The sequence below is a fragment of the Aedes aegypti genome, chromosome 3, assembly GCF_002204515.2.
Source record: "Aedes aegypti strain LVP_AGWG chromosome 3, AaegL5.0 Primary Assembly, whole genome shotgun sequence".
Taxonomy (NCBI): domain Eukaryota; kingdom Metazoa; phylum Arthropoda; class Insecta; order Diptera; family Culicidae; genus Aedes; species Aedes aegypti.
The window spans coordinates 332,361,408-332,377,032 of NC_035109.1; the positions used below are offsets into that span (position 1 = coordinate 332,361,408).

Here is a 15,625-nt window from a genome sequence, read left to right on the forward strand (position 1 = left end):
ATTTTGGGCCAACTCTGATGGATGAAATGTTGTAAATTAATGATTGATGCTACAAATCAAAGATGAAAATTTGATTAAGATTCGTGAAGTTACAATTCCTTTCAAATATCTCAAATAGTCTTAATCTTCGCGATAGCCGATTCATTAAGTAACCAGAATAAACCTGCCAAAGGTTCTGAAATCGCGATACGAATTTTCGAAGAATATTGTCGGCTGGGTAAATAATTTGAGTGCATGAGCCATTCTGCTTTTCAACATTTTCGTAAAACTACATAATCTGGAATTATGTAGAAGTTCAGCACAAGATTCTGTGAGATCTTGTCAAAAAAAAATGTTTTTTGAGTTTTGTTGCTACCAAGACTTTTGCTCTATGTTGTTATAGAATTCTGCTTATGTTCGCGTAAAAACCCTGTCCAAGACATTGCACAGTGGTCCAGGAATCAGTTTTACGCTGAAAGATGCATTTTGAGCTTTAGAATGAAACATTAGACAAAAACGATCTTCTACAAAGTTGTTTGTATTAGTTGAGCCCTTTGTTTGGTTTAATTGAAAATTATGGTGGACCACATTTTCATAGAAATTGTGTAACTAACTTTCTTATTTGTAGGAATTATATTATACATGCTTCAGCAAAGTTGTAGACCATTCAATTTCAAGCAACTTTGCCAAAAAAAGTTTTTTTGTATCTCTTAAATTGACCGATTAAGAGCTTTTTTTTCCTGCAGTGACATAGGGTGGTCCGAACAAAACTGGTTTTCTGGCTCTAGAGTTTTCAATTCAAATTTTTCATCAAAGTTGTCTATGAAACACTTTTACAGCTTTGAAAAATGCGTAATTTGGTGAGTGAAGAAACTCGTTATCTCCTTCCGTTTAGGAGTTATTGTTGTTTTCCTCTCAAAAACATGCCTACTTTGATTGTGAATATCTCTGATTGGGGCAAACATAAAACATATCTTTTGACGGCGTTCAAAAGACAAAATAAAATTGTATATTATATCAAAAAATTACAGATGTGTTATTTTTGTAACTCTAATAAACTGCCTTGAAAAACAAAGGATTTTAAGCAGAAAAACTTTTATAACTTTTGAACTAAAATAGATATCATCAATATTTTTGCATGAAAATTTGCGTTTTGTTAAGTTCTTAAAGTCAATTAAATTTTGATCAACTTTGCCAAAACAAGTTTTTCTGTAGCTCAAAATTTGACCAATCTAGAGCATTTTTTCCTAATCATCGCAGGGTGGTCCAACAAAAGTAAGTTTTTCTACTCTATTTATTTTAATATTATTTTCTCGTCAAAGTCGTCTATGAACGACTTTTAGAACTAAACAAAACGTAAATTTGCATGCAAAAAGATTGTTGATATCTATTTTAGTTCAAAAGTTATTAAAGTTTTTGGAATAAAAAATATTTGACTTTCAAGACGTTTTATTAGAGTTACAAAAATAACACATCTGTAATTTTTTGATATAATATACAATTTTATTTTGTCTTTTGAACGCCGTCAAAAGATATTTTTTTATGTTTACCCCAATCAGAGATATTCACAATCAAAGTAGGCATGTTTTTGAGAGAAAAACAACGATAACTCCTAAACGGAAGGAGATAGCGAGTTTCTTCACTCACCAAATTACGCATTTTTCAAAGCTGTAAAAGTGTCTCATAGACTACTTTGATTAGAAATTTGAATTGAAAACTCTAGAGCCAAAAAAACAGTTTTGTTCGGACCACCCTATGTCACCGTAGAAAAAAAAGCTCTAAATTGGTCAATTTAAGAGATACAAAAAACCTTTTTTTGGCAAAGTTGCTTGAAATTAAATGGTCTACAACTTTGCTGAAGCATGTATAATATAATTTCTACAAATAAGAAAGTTAGTTACACAATTTCTATGAAAATGTGGTCCACCATAATTTTCAATTAAACCAAACAAAGGGCTCAACTAATACAAACAACTTTGTAGAAGATCGTTTTTGTCTAATGTTTCATTCTAAAGCTCAAAATGCATCTTTCCGCGTAAAACTGATTCCTGGACCATAGTGCATTGTCAGATTTCTTTCAAGGATTCCTCTCAGTATTGAGGTAGGTTCATGCTCAGGATTCTATGAATTCTATCCACATCAACGAGAGATGTCAGTGAGTCAATATTTCTTTTTTTGACAACATTTTTTTTAAAGCTTGATTAAAAAGCTGTTTTGTCTGATCGAGTTTCAACTCATTTATTTTTTTGACGTAGAAGTACGTCTTTCTTCTCTATACAGGAGTGAAATTGGAATTTCAAAACCAAGAGCGTTACGTTGGCATGAAATATTTTAAACGTTTATAACTTTGCGCTGGCTTAACGAAATTTCTTGATTAGCACCTCAATCGAAAGCCAAGACATCAAAGCTTCATGTCGTTTACTTACTGAATCCCACATACCTGTCCAAATAGTTTAATAACTGTTTTAAAAGAGAACGTTGATTTCAAGCAAATCTATAAATAGGGGTGGCTAGAGAAAATTTGACGTCATTTGCTTTTCACTCTCCGATTGGCTCGTATCTCAACAGGCGACAGATCGGCTTGCTCTGACTGGACGTGCTTTTCAGGCACAGACATCGATAGCGAAGGACGCCCCCGTTTGTCTTGCTTCGCTCAAATCAAACTGTCGAGCGAGCGAGAGAAGATGCCGTCCGAAGCTAAAACCATCACCGTTGCCGCCGCCTAGAAGAAGAAGAGGAAGCAGTCCACAGGAGAAATTGCGGTCGAACTGTGAACACGGTCGGGCGAGTCATTCTCGCTTTGTAGTTCACCGCTTGTTTGCGTTCACCCAGCCATCGTCATCGCCGTCGCAAATTTCATCGGCCGAGAAGCTGTTGACCCGCGCTTCAAAATTTCAACTCGTGATGAAATCATCATTGGTGGTCAAGAAGCAATCCCGTTAGAAGCAAATACCAGAAGCCCCCTGAGTTTTGCTGGTCCGAGCAGTGTTAGTTATCCGTAACAACATCGAAGCTAACAAAGCCATCGGTTCTTTTCAGAGCCATCAAATTTGTGGAAAAGAGTTAAAAGAGAAATATTTCCGATTTTATTTATAACTTCTAATATTCCTAAATCAATTTCACGGCCTCATACAAAATTTCATTTGTCACGAATAATTTATGACTCAACCATTTGAGATTGTACTCGCGGACGCTGCTGCAGTGCCGTCGGGGTGAGTGCTCAACATTTCACAACGATTGCAAAATAGAGTGGCTTTTCCAACAGCGCCTTTTATGTTCCATATTTTATGGGAACACTTTGATTAGGAAAATTATCCCATGTGACAAAATTGCGACATATTTAGAATGCTTTTGAAAAGACATTCTCATTGAACAATTGTAATAATTTTGGCACCCATGGATCAGAAATTTACCGTCATAATAAAGAAAACTATTAATTATCAATAGCTCGTATTGAATATTTAGGGAATGCCAATCATTCTTACAATTCATGTTCGACCAATTTCTCACGTAATAGTATTCTCCGCAATTTTCAAGTAATTCCAAGCCCAACACATTATTGGCACATACCCATTTCTCAGATTGGTCGTTCAGAAAGCGAAGAGCACAAAAGGGAGGAGCATCATCTGCTATTCCAAGGTTATAAAACATGCTGGCTTCGTTGGATTCAGTTTTATTCCATTTCCGCTTTCGAGCTGGTAAGAGCTCCTCCGAACTTGCTTAGCGAGAAGTACCTCGCTGCTAGAAGCTTGCTGAGCTGTTAATCCAGAATCTGGTTTGTAAAATCGCTCAAGATTTCAAGATTGAGCTACGTTTCCAGATTTCAACTAAATCCCTGTGATCCGCTACCCTATTTCTGTTGTGCACCCATGAATTATTCAGCTGGTTTGTTGAATAAACAGAGAACTTGTTCACATCTTCTTCTTCTTGGCATAACGTCCTCACTGGAACAGAGCCTGCTTCTCAGCTTAGTGTTCTTATGACACTTCCACAGTTATTAACTGAGAGCTTTCTTTGCCAAAGTTTCCATTTTTGCATTCGTATATCGTGTGACAGGTACGATTATACTCTATGCCAAGGGAAGTCAAGAAAATTTCCATTCCGAAAAGATCCTGAACCGACCGGGAATCGAACCAAGACACCTTCAGCATGGCTTTGCTTTGTAGCCGCGGACACTAACCACTCGGCTAAGGAAGGCCCCAACTTATTCGCATGGATTTGCAACTTTTTCGATTTTCCATACAAAATGACCAACTTTGGTAAGTTAGATCTCAGTTATTATGGAAATATTTTCGAATGAAACTTTCACAGAACATCAGATGTAATTTGAATTTTAACATATATTTTTGAATAATTTTTCCAATCACAAGTTTATAAGTAATAACGGTTTGACTAAACTGTAATTTTCGACGAAAAATTCAAAACTTTTTATCTTAAAATTTCATAGCCTTACACAAAAACTGTCTTCAGCAAACTTATTTATCTCGTCAAAGTCTACAACTTTGCTGAAGATACCATGAAGCTATTCCTTCAATATGTTTAGTTATGTCAATCATAAAAAATCGTCAAAATATTCACTTTAGTCAAACCGTAACTGCTTTTCAACATGTGATTGGAAAAATCACTCAAAAACATATGTTAAAATTTAAGTTATGTCTGATATTCTGTGAAAATTTCATTCAAATCGGTCCATAAATAACTGAGATATAGTTTATCAAAGTTGGTCATTTTGCATGAAAAATCAATAGAGTTGCCTTTTTTTCTCAGCGAAGAATTACACCATCAACGAAAATAGCGCGAAAGCAATAACCAATCGCGTGCGAGTAACAAACGGAGTGACGAAACAACCAAGCGAGAACCCCACCACTCGCCATCGGTGAACGGAGCTCGAGCAAATAAAGCCACTGGTTGTTCTGCTCCCAGCTCATTCACGAATCGAACGGCATAATGAACGGATCAAGCAGCGGAGCAGCAAAGAAGAGCGCGTGAAAGCCACAACATTGTGCGAGTAGTGAACGGAACCAGAGATCAACGAAGCGAAAGCAACAACTGAAAATCATTCAGTGGACGGATTAGTAGTCAGCGCGAACCGGCGACCTGTTGGAAAGTAACGCCAGCGAAATATACACCATCTGCCTCTCCTTACCATTCATATTCTTGTACATGATAAATTCAATGAAATGGTTTGGTTTGGCGATGAAGCAAAGAGTTATTAAGGATGATTTTACTTAACAAAGAGTTGTTGATCAATATTCCAATCAATAAGAGTTGTTTTGAAAAAGTTCACTTCTATCAGAATTTTCCTCGGAAAATTTCTGCTTTACCAAAGAGTTGTTAATGAAATTCCTGCAGCAAAGGGTCGAGTTTCTCCCCACGAATATTTCCAGCCAGGACCAGTCATGGAGGACAATCCATCCAGAGCATCACGGCCCCCGCTTCCAAAATTCTCGAGTACGGAAATTGGAAAATGTATTAAAATTGCGACATTAAAATCAATAAATTGTTTCTTGACCAATTGTAATCAGCAACTATTGATCTGAATTGATTTTTCTACATGTTGTCTATTGCGTTAATCTGAGAAATAGGCTATATGAAATTGATTTCTTGGCAAGGGATGTACAAGATGAGCATTATGCTGTTATTGCATCCCGACGGCACTGCAGCAGCGTTCTTGGAACATCCTCAAATTGTCGTATTGTCGATTATTCGTGATAAATCAGATATTGTATGATGCTACGAAATGAATTAAGAGATTATAGCAAGTTTTTGGTAAGCACATTAAGAAATATTACTAGCTATATTATCACGAGAAGTTCTCACTAGCTCGAAAGTGTAAATGAAATGAACCGAATCCTGTTGTTGTTACAGAGGGATTTTAATTCGAAGGTCATTCGTCCCTTAAATGAACCGAATCTGTCAAAGACAGTATGTTTTACATAATTTGAATTGCAGACGATGCTCCTCCCTTTCGTATTCTTCGCCTTCTTCTGATTGACCTATCTAGGATAAGGTACATGAAGTTGATGTCTTGGTTAGGGATTTACATATCTTGGAAAATTCACATGCGCGTTCGTATGGACAGTAAAAATATCAACATTATTTTAATAGCTTACAATAAATTAAAATCACGCATTATATTCAATAGTTTTCTTTATTATGACGGTAAATTTCTGATCCATGGGTGCCAAAGTTATTACAATTGTTCAATGAGAATGTCTATTCAAATGCATTCTTAAAATGTCGCAATTTTGTTACATGTGATAATTTTGCTAATCAAAGTGTTCCCACAAAATATGGAACATCAAAGACGCTGTTGGAAATGCCACTCTATTTTACAATTGTTGTGGAATTTTTTAGCACTCACCCCGACGGCACTGCAGCAGCGTCCGCGATTACAGTCTCAAAATGTTTAGTCATAAATTATTCATGACAAATGAAATTTTGTATGAAGCTGTGAAATTGATTTAGGAATATAAGAAGTCATATATAAAGTCGGAAATATTTCTCTTTTAACTCTTTTCCACCAATTTGATGGCCCTGAAAAGGGCCGATGGCTTTGTTAGCTTTGATGCTCTTACAGATAAATAACACTGCGGGATGTTATCAGTTGATTGCCATGGTCAAACGGGGAATCCTCAACTCAAATGTATAAATTTGAGCAAGTTATTTGCTTATACGACGAACCGAAAGATTCGTGGCGTGGATGACGCACAACAATAACAGGTAGTGGATCACCGGGCTTAAGTTGAAATCTGATGATGGCGGCGATGACGATGGCTGGGTGAAAGCAAACAAGCGGTGAAGCACAAAGCCAGAATGACTTGCTCGACCATGTTCACAGTTCGATCGCAAATTTTCCTGTGGACTGCTTCCTCTTCTTCTTCTTCTTCTTGGCGGCGGCAGCGGCGATGACTTTGGCTTCGGACGGCATCTTCTCTCGCTCGCTCGACAGTTTGATTTGAGCGAAGCAAGACAAACGGGGAAGTCCTTCGCTATCGATGTCTGTGCCTGAGAAGCACGCCCGGTCAGAGCAAGACGATCTGTTGCCTGCTGAGATGCGATCCAAGCGGAGAATGGAAAGCAAATGACGTCAAATTTTCTCTAGCCACCCCTATTTATAGATTTGCTTGAAATCAACGTTCTCTTCTAAAACAGTTATTAAACTATTTAGACAGTTATGTGGGATTCAGTAAGTAAACGACATGACCCTTTGATGTCTTGTCTTTCAATTGAGGTGCCATTCAAGGAATTTCGTTAAACCAGAAAACAGTTATAAGAGTTCAAAATATTTCATGCCAACGAAAGGCTCTTGGTTTTGAAACTCCAATTTCACTCCTGTATAGAGAATTTTTATTTTACTTTCAAACTGTGCGGCATAATCAAATGCAAACGCATTCAGTTCCCGATGGTTAGCGCCTGTGCTTTTACTGTTTATAAGTCGCAAGGTGGAACTGTCCCCGAGGTCGTGTACGACTATGACAAAAGCCAGGATCAGCAAATGGTATATGTTGGTTTGTCGCGGGTTACTTCACTGCAAGGACTATTTTTGACAAACTCTTCCAATTTTTTGACGTTGGATAACGTCTTACGGCAACATACTGGGGTACAATTACGAAAAACGAAAAATCGCTCGCGTCACGAAAAGTTGTTAGATTTTGACTGTTAATAACTTACTAACGCCCGGATAGATTTTCAAGATTCTTGCACCAATCGATTGGAAATCTTTCGAATCTACTCCAACAATGAAAACTATTGATTATCATGACTAAACTATTGAAAAATTGGAAAATATCGCAGCATGTCTTATTTTTCATAGAAAAGCACATTTTTCTTGTGTATTCCTGGCACAGACATCATTGCGCGATATTTTAGCCACTTTCGTCATTCAAAGGGAAACGCCCCTTTCGGTCTTCTTTTTACTTCTCTTTATTATCTCGTGTTCAGTCGAAGCCAACCAAACTCGACTTCACGCGCGCATCAGTCAATCGTTGACCAGCAACCGGAGAAGGACTCATATCGGAATAAAATTTACACGTTCGTCGCTGCTGCTGCTGTTTATTCCCAAGCTAAAAGCTGCGGGTTCCGTGTAATCGCTCATCATGGCCCTTGGCATCCAGCTAGCCCATCGAATTCGTGGAGAATGCGTCCAGAAACCTTGATAATTACCGTCGGAGGAGTGAGCAAACCATCGAATACAAGGATGGACAAGAGAGCACAAAATTACCGACCGCATTTTAATTTAATCGTTTTCGGTGATCTTTTGGTGTGTTTCTGTCTAACAATGGAATGAAAACCCAGTTTGATCGACGGTGACTACCACCAACCGTCCTTTTCAGGACGACAATTTCATTTTAAAAGAGTTGTGAGAATTTTCCACCGTGAAGAGCGACATTACTGATGATTGAATGTGATTGATTCAGATTTTGATCAGCCATTTGCACGCAACCATAAATGGGAAATAAATTTCCCATTGTGCGCGCGCGGGGCGATCCTCGACAGTGTGTGCATGAGTCGGATAAATTGCGAACGGCACTTGAATGAAGAATTCCTCCCGGTTTGTTTCGCATTTAGAGATGATCGCATAATGCCGTTGTCGCCGTCGCTACCTAAATGATACTAGAGCGATCAGTATCAACTCGTCGAACACAGAGCTAAAACTTATAAGCAACCGCTTTGTTGACGTTTCGATTTGGTAAGACATTGTCGAACGAATGGAAATACGCACACAGAAAAGACTGCTACCGCCGCCCGACCCGAACGACGGGAACCTATGTTAAACTTTGTTTGCCATTTATCTCTGTTGAAAACTAATCATCCGAAACTATAATTGATAACTAAATAAATTATTGAATCAATTGTGGCCCTGAAAAGGGCAGTTGTTTGAAATTGTGCTTCAATGCAATTTCAGCACGTTCGCCACGGATACGACGAGTATCGAAAGGCTTCGGAACCCACTTAAGCAATCAATCTTAGTGGATCATGCGTGGACCTTCAAGCGGAATATTTGTTTGTTGAGCAAAAGTTATCGCTCATGCTTCTTCTTCCATCGACCGGTTGAAGAGTTAATCGAACCAACCAAATAATAACACAAAATGTTCATAATAGGTCAACAATGGCATGCAACAAATAGTGTGAAAATTGATTAGAAGAGCACTTATTTTCGACCTACAAGAATTCTGTGCCAATTTTCGGATTTTAATACAAAGTAGGCCAAAACCGTATCGAAAATCGGTCGAAAGTTAGTGTTGGGTCGAAAATTGGTGCTGTTCTCTCAGAAATCTTTCATAAGTTCGTGACGGTCTCAAGCCAGGAAATAGAAGATGCTAATGTTATCCAACGTCACTTTGGCGGTCGTATCTCTGAAACAACCTCTTACTTTTTAAGTTCAATCACGCCAAAGGCAGCAATTCTACCAAGAGGGTTGACTTGAGGAATGAGCTGCAGCGCTTAGGCAATCATCGATTAGTGACGCTTTGAGACGAACTGCGTGAAATACTGGATCATAGCGGCCAAGCCTGCATATTGATGAGTATCAATGTACAGAGCCTAAATGCTCATGCAATGGATATTGCTACAGACCAAAGCACTGGACCGATTCTATCGATTATCACGATCGAAGCACCCGAGCTATCAAACATTTAATCTACTGGAGGAGTTTGGCGAAACCGGCCAGAAACCGATCACCCAACCAAGCAACACAAGGAAGCAACGACCAAACAAACAAATTCAATCATCTGGCATTATTCCTGGAACACCAAACACTGGTTCTCGGAACCACAGAACGACAAATGGTTCTTTTCAGGACTACCAAAATAAGTCCAAAAAGAGTTAACTTCTGAAAACTTCATCCGATCAATAACAACACAAAACTAGTACACTTACAAATTCATACACTTGACAAATCAAATTATTAATCATCGTAGTTCTACGTCAACCCCGCGGTAATGTAATAGACATTACCCACCCCAATTTTTGACGAAGCACTTCATTGACCCGATAATAAATTATTAATCCGCTGGGTTTGTGCAATAATGGTAGGTACATATTGAAAGTTTTATTGCTGCATGAAACATTTGCCATATTATTATGCACAGTGATCATGAGGAATAAGTTTAGCTGAACTAGCTAACCCCTAGCTAAACCCCTCGCTCCCCCTTGTCACGCTCTGAAAATTTTGTAAGACTCGTCAGGCTTACGTTGAACCTTCCCCCCCCCCCTTGGAGCGTGACATAATTTGTGCATGACCCCTAAGTGCATTCATACTTTATCAGCAATAAAACACTAATTCTGATGGCTTTGTCAAATTATTCTTCGATAAAACCGCTTATCACCATATGGTCTAATCATGATAACATATTTCCCAGAATTCGGAATGACTCACCTCCGTAGCTCGTACACGGCGCGCGTTACTTATGCCACACTGCCACAAATCAGAAGACACACCTGTGTGTAGAACCATCTATGAACACATCCACTATCGAAAACTATTACATATCGATGTCGCCACACATGCGTCACTTTTCCCCCGGCTCAACAGTTGCGCAAAAGACGAACCCAAATCGCGGGTACCTACGCCTCCTTGTCCAAACAAACACCACGGCGACGTCAATAAACTTCTTCAAGGCTAAATCTCATGCGTCTATCCGGTTTCCATTTGCATCCCGTTGGTCGTTGCGACCAGCTGATGAACGTTGCTTTCTTATTTATTTTTGGTTATGTTTGTTTATCGTTGAGATTATTTTTTTTCGTTCGTCGCATATCACTCTAAATCTCTGCTCCGTAACGCTCGCTTTGTTCGGTAATTTAGAGTTCTAAGCATGGTAGGCCCTAAGATGCTAGCCATAAAAACTTGATCGATAGTATAGGGTGTTCCAAATTTGCACTTTGTCACAAAACTTGGGGGATCAACTAACAAAAGATAGTAGATTATGTTGTAAACAAGCATTTGTATGGGGAAAGTTCTGAGAAAGCAAGTTTATAGGTTGTCCCGTTGAAAACATCCGATTTGTCTGATCTATGACGATAATTCGAGGTTTTGTGCTAACAGCGTTATTATATTGTAAAAACATTTGTGTATATCTAGTGAGTACAAAGTGTGTATAGACAGGAATCGTTTATCTGCATAGGTTGAACCCATCGGCCAAATTATGAACCCAATCCATGACACAACCTTAACAACAATGTTATTCCAAAATTAAAGCATCACCTTCATTTTTCATTTTCTTTAATTTATACATTGGATCACATTTTTATTATATTCAGTAAATAATTCCAAGAAAGAAACATTGCCACCTTTAGTAAATTCTGAATAACAGTAAAACGCTCAAAATTAGGAATAAGATGTCCTCGGCAAATTTTTTTAATCAATTAGTTTTATTTATATGTACACCGTGCATAGATTCTCTATAATAGAACATATATCCGACAGTGAACATTTTTCTTTCAGATAGTTTGTCAAGAGTTTCCTCGGTACAAATGTTTGTTTGTCACATCTTAGCACGGAGATAACGGGAAACCCACATTGGAGTATTTTTTAGCTTACTTTTGAGTTATTTTCTCCCTAATTCATTTATTCCTTGTATTGTTGTCAGAGAGCGAAGAGCAAAATAACCCAAAAACTGAACCTTAGTTGATGACCTCAAACTTGACTATATTTTTGCATGGATGCAAATGGAAACTACTTCAACCTCATTAACTCAAAATTAGTTTATTAACGATGAAGAGCAATTTTGGGACACCCTTATCGGCAGTCAACTTCACATAAAAAATACACAGTAGGGATCGAACTTGCTTCGAATCGAATCTTAAAGCGCACTTTGAGTAGAACTTTTCGCCATATTTAGCTCATTCCAAGGTCTGAAAAAACTAGAATCATGTTAAGTTGACTGGAGTATATTATGATGCGGTGCCTACTTTGATCAAGGCCAATACGGCACACTAGTAGGCCACTGTGTTTTTTTTTCGCTTGGATTTCAAACATAAAGAGCTTTGCGCAAATCCACTTGAACCGACCAACTTAGATGCTCAATTGGCTAATGCACTGTACGATCGAAAACACATATGTGTTTATTTATGTATGAACACCGTGGACACGAGACGGATTTATCAACTGGAATCATCAACTGTACACCAGCAACTTCGGCGGCGGCGGCTTGTTTTCTTCATTTCCAATTCACTTTAGTCGCCATAAATTAAAATGAAATCTACAATAATTAGTCTTATATGTCATACACACGTTGCTGGAAGGGTGCACTTTTTTGTATGTTTGCACTGTGAAAAAATATACAATAATTTTACCTCATGTCACTGAATTCTAATGTTTTACTACAATTTTTATTATTATTTCGTTAACGTAATTCAAAGTTTCTTTTTTTAATTTAAATTCGAATCTTACAAAAAGTTTTTCGAATCCGGAAAAGACACAAATCACATTGCTCAACCTGCCGACTTAGCAACGTAATGATATGAGATGATTCCTTCCGAACGGTACGACTGTTGAACGAGAAATGGCAATACTGAAGGAGACTAGCCGGTTAATGTATCGTTAGTGAAGCCAGTTTACCATAGCGTGTCCTACGGTTTTTACGGGCTGCTCGACGACTGAGAAGATGGGGGTGGTCGACACCGGAGGCGCATGGTGGAATAACAAGTAATGTGTGTCAGTCCTGCTCGGCAGTGTGCTGGGCAGTGCGGTGGACGGCATTTTTGTACTGTTCGGATTCATTCGTCGCGATTCAGCTTTTGGATAAGGAACGGCTGAAGGTGTCCGGAAGGGGAATCTGCATATTCGGATGTTTCCCGTGTGTGACGTCAGAATCGGGAGAGATTTCTCGTCTTCGCGCGAATCGGAATTCGTTGTGCGTGGTGTCTTTTTGTGAATGTTTCAATTGAAATAAACGTGAATCGGATGCTGCTCAGACGGCATTGAAAGACGAGCGACTTTTAAATTTTTGAGGAATGCTCAAAAATGCAAGACTTGCATAGCTCTGCCGATTACTACATTTCAGAAAATCTTGTAAAAAGTATTTGAAATTTAATAATTTATTTTCATGATTTGAAATAGCTTGTCCAAGTTCGAAAGACGTTTCGATTTTCTATCAATACATTATTAGGTTTGATCGAAATTTAATAACGTTGTTAATGGCGTCCTTCAAATATTACTACGTATATGGATATTGTAAAATATTCATACAAAAAGAGTTTGGGAGTGTAGGTTTCGAATAAGGGAATTTCCTACGTTATGAAATTTGTGGCTGAGCCTTTATCACATAGCGATATTTTAGACAATTGCGCCCTAATTGCTTATTGACAGATACGCGTATTTCGACTAACACTTGCAACTTCTTCAGTGTCAGTTACTCGCACCATCTAAAGAAATCATCGCATCTTCCTACCTAACACCAACTAAGCACCAATAGAATAAATATACTTTTAGAGTTTCAAGAGATAGTTGGTTTCAGTACTTAAGGTATGGAGATGGAAGAAAGGACGTTCAGCTAGATGCTTTAGACGAATTTTCCGAACATCAAATCGAAGCAGCCTTTAGCCCAGGCTCAAATAGTGCCAGTTGTTCCGAATCTGGAGGATTTAGGCAGGAGATGTTGGACTCCATTAGGGGAGTAAATCCTTTAAAATCGCAAAATCAGGAGACTGTCGCGGAACGTGCATGATCCCTTTCCAGAAACCTGGAGCAAAGGAGATTGGACAAAATTGTATGGAGTTTGATCCCGGAATGTACACAAATAACCCATACATCATTTGAAAGATCTAGATGAGACCAGAAAAAGTTGGTATGGGGTCAAGAATATTCGTCATGGGAGAAAAAAAGTTATGTGTGCTGAAACGATGTAAGGAAGGGCATTTTTAGAGCAGTTTTCAATTTAATTGTATTTTCTTGTCAAAGCGTGCTCAAGTACGTTTATATTTTTGTTATAAACTATATTACCTGTTCTGATGTGCTAGCAATATGATACCTGAAGGGACCAGCGACTCATGGAAATATCAAGTCATGAAACAGACATGCTTTGGAAAGCTGTAAAGGTATCATCATGGTAACCATGCAATTTTATTTCTAGTATGGTTTCATTAGTCGATATCGAGTCAAGAAACATCGACTCATGGAGGTTTCACTATACAAACAAGTGGTTTGCTCAAGAATAAATTCCCACATTCTATCATTTGCTTTGTAGTTTGCGCAGCACTGGTAGAAGAACCTCGCTAGTCATACACAGCATTAGCGTGCTGCTTCTAGAGGTAGAAAACCACGCGACAGTCACCTCATTATTTTTATTTTCGGTTAAGAAAAAGGGATCAACATTATAAACCAAAAGTTACTGTTGTGTTTGTTGTGAACTAACTTCAATAATCCAAAATTGAACTATTACAGTTTGCTTTTAGGTAGTTTCAGCTCCATTGATCGCGCAAGAAAACTTGTGCCCTTACAAATGCCTCGCTAAGATCACTAAGCGTGCATTAGGAATAACATGACCTAACGCAGCCAATAATTGGTTAACACGCATGAAAAAAATTAAACTTAGGTAATCAAAAATGGGTTTCAGATGTTAATTGCTGGTACAATTGAATGTATTTCTAATGAGGCATTTTTCCTGCTTCTTTGCTACAAAACACACTGCTCTTGTACGCGTCAGAATCTATCGTGATGTTATCATCGACTCTGACCACTACCTAGTAATGATAAAACTTCGCCTAAAACTCCCTGTTGTTAAAAACCAACTGTACCGACGCCCGGCTTGGTATAACTTACAGCGATTGAAGTAGACGAATGTCACCAAAGCATACGCCCGGTGTAAACGTTACCAGAAAAGGATTTGCTTGCTAAAGCCCTTCTTGAGGGCTGTTAGATTACTGTCATAACGACCATCAACATTGCAGGCAGGAGCATTGTACATTATTGAACGGATACTGCGGAACGAATGGTTCAACCAAGGATGTCGAATTATTCTGGAAGAGAAGAACGTGGAACTTTATAGACAGAAGCGGAAGAAGCAGATTTGTCTGTTCCAAAAGAAAAAATAAACGTAGCAGTTTGAAGGGTGAGTATGAAGAAATTAAACTGCTGTACCATACCTGAGAAGCAGGAAAGTTGTACCAAAAACTCAATGCAATCCGCAAGCCTACATACCGCGAGCCGAAAATAAAAGAAGATAGAAGTAAAATACAAACAAAAATAGAAGAGATAGGAGTATTTCTTCGGACGGAAACAAGGTGATTGAAAAGTGGAAGCAGCACCACGACGAACATTTGAATGTTGCTGAGGGCACAGGTACGGAGTTGTAAGGCATCGGAGGTAATGACTACCTCGGAATGTTGGACAATAGCAACCAACCAGCTTCCGCTTTGAGGGAAGTAAAGTGTGCCGTTCAACAGCTCAATAATAATAAGACAGTTGTAAAGGATGGTACATGAGCGGAACTCATCAAGATGGGCCTGGTAACTTGTCAACATAGGCTGATAGTCAGAATCTGGGAGACATAGCAGCTGCCGGAGACGTGGAGCCAAGGAGTTATATGCCCTATCTGCAATAAGGGCGAGTGTCTATCTATCTATCTACTTTTCCTATATCTACAATACTTGCATAAAGGATATCAAGGGCTTGTAGACAAGATGGAAAGAAAGAGAAAGGAGA

The 15,625-nt window shown here is 38.5% G+C and overlaps 1 protein-coding gene across 2 annotated transcripts in view; it reads right to left on the reverse strand.

Moving 5' to 3' along the window:
* LOC5567237 overlaps positions 1-15,625 on the reverse strand; it is a 108,006-nt gene that overhangs the window by 55,329 nt on the left and 37,052 nt on the right. The window contains exons 1-2 of one of the 2 annotated variants that reach the window (XM_021854413.1): positions 12,374-12,488; positions 10,361-10,887 (exon numbers count right to left, since the gene is read on the reverse strand). The exons of the other annotated variant lie outside the window; for it this stretch is intronic. The gene's annotated coding sequence lies outside the window, so the exon portion shown is untranslated. Of the gene's footprint in view, positions 1-10,360; positions 10,888-12,373; positions 12,489-15,625 lie in introns of those variants that run through there. 2 annotated transcript variants of the gene reach the window in all.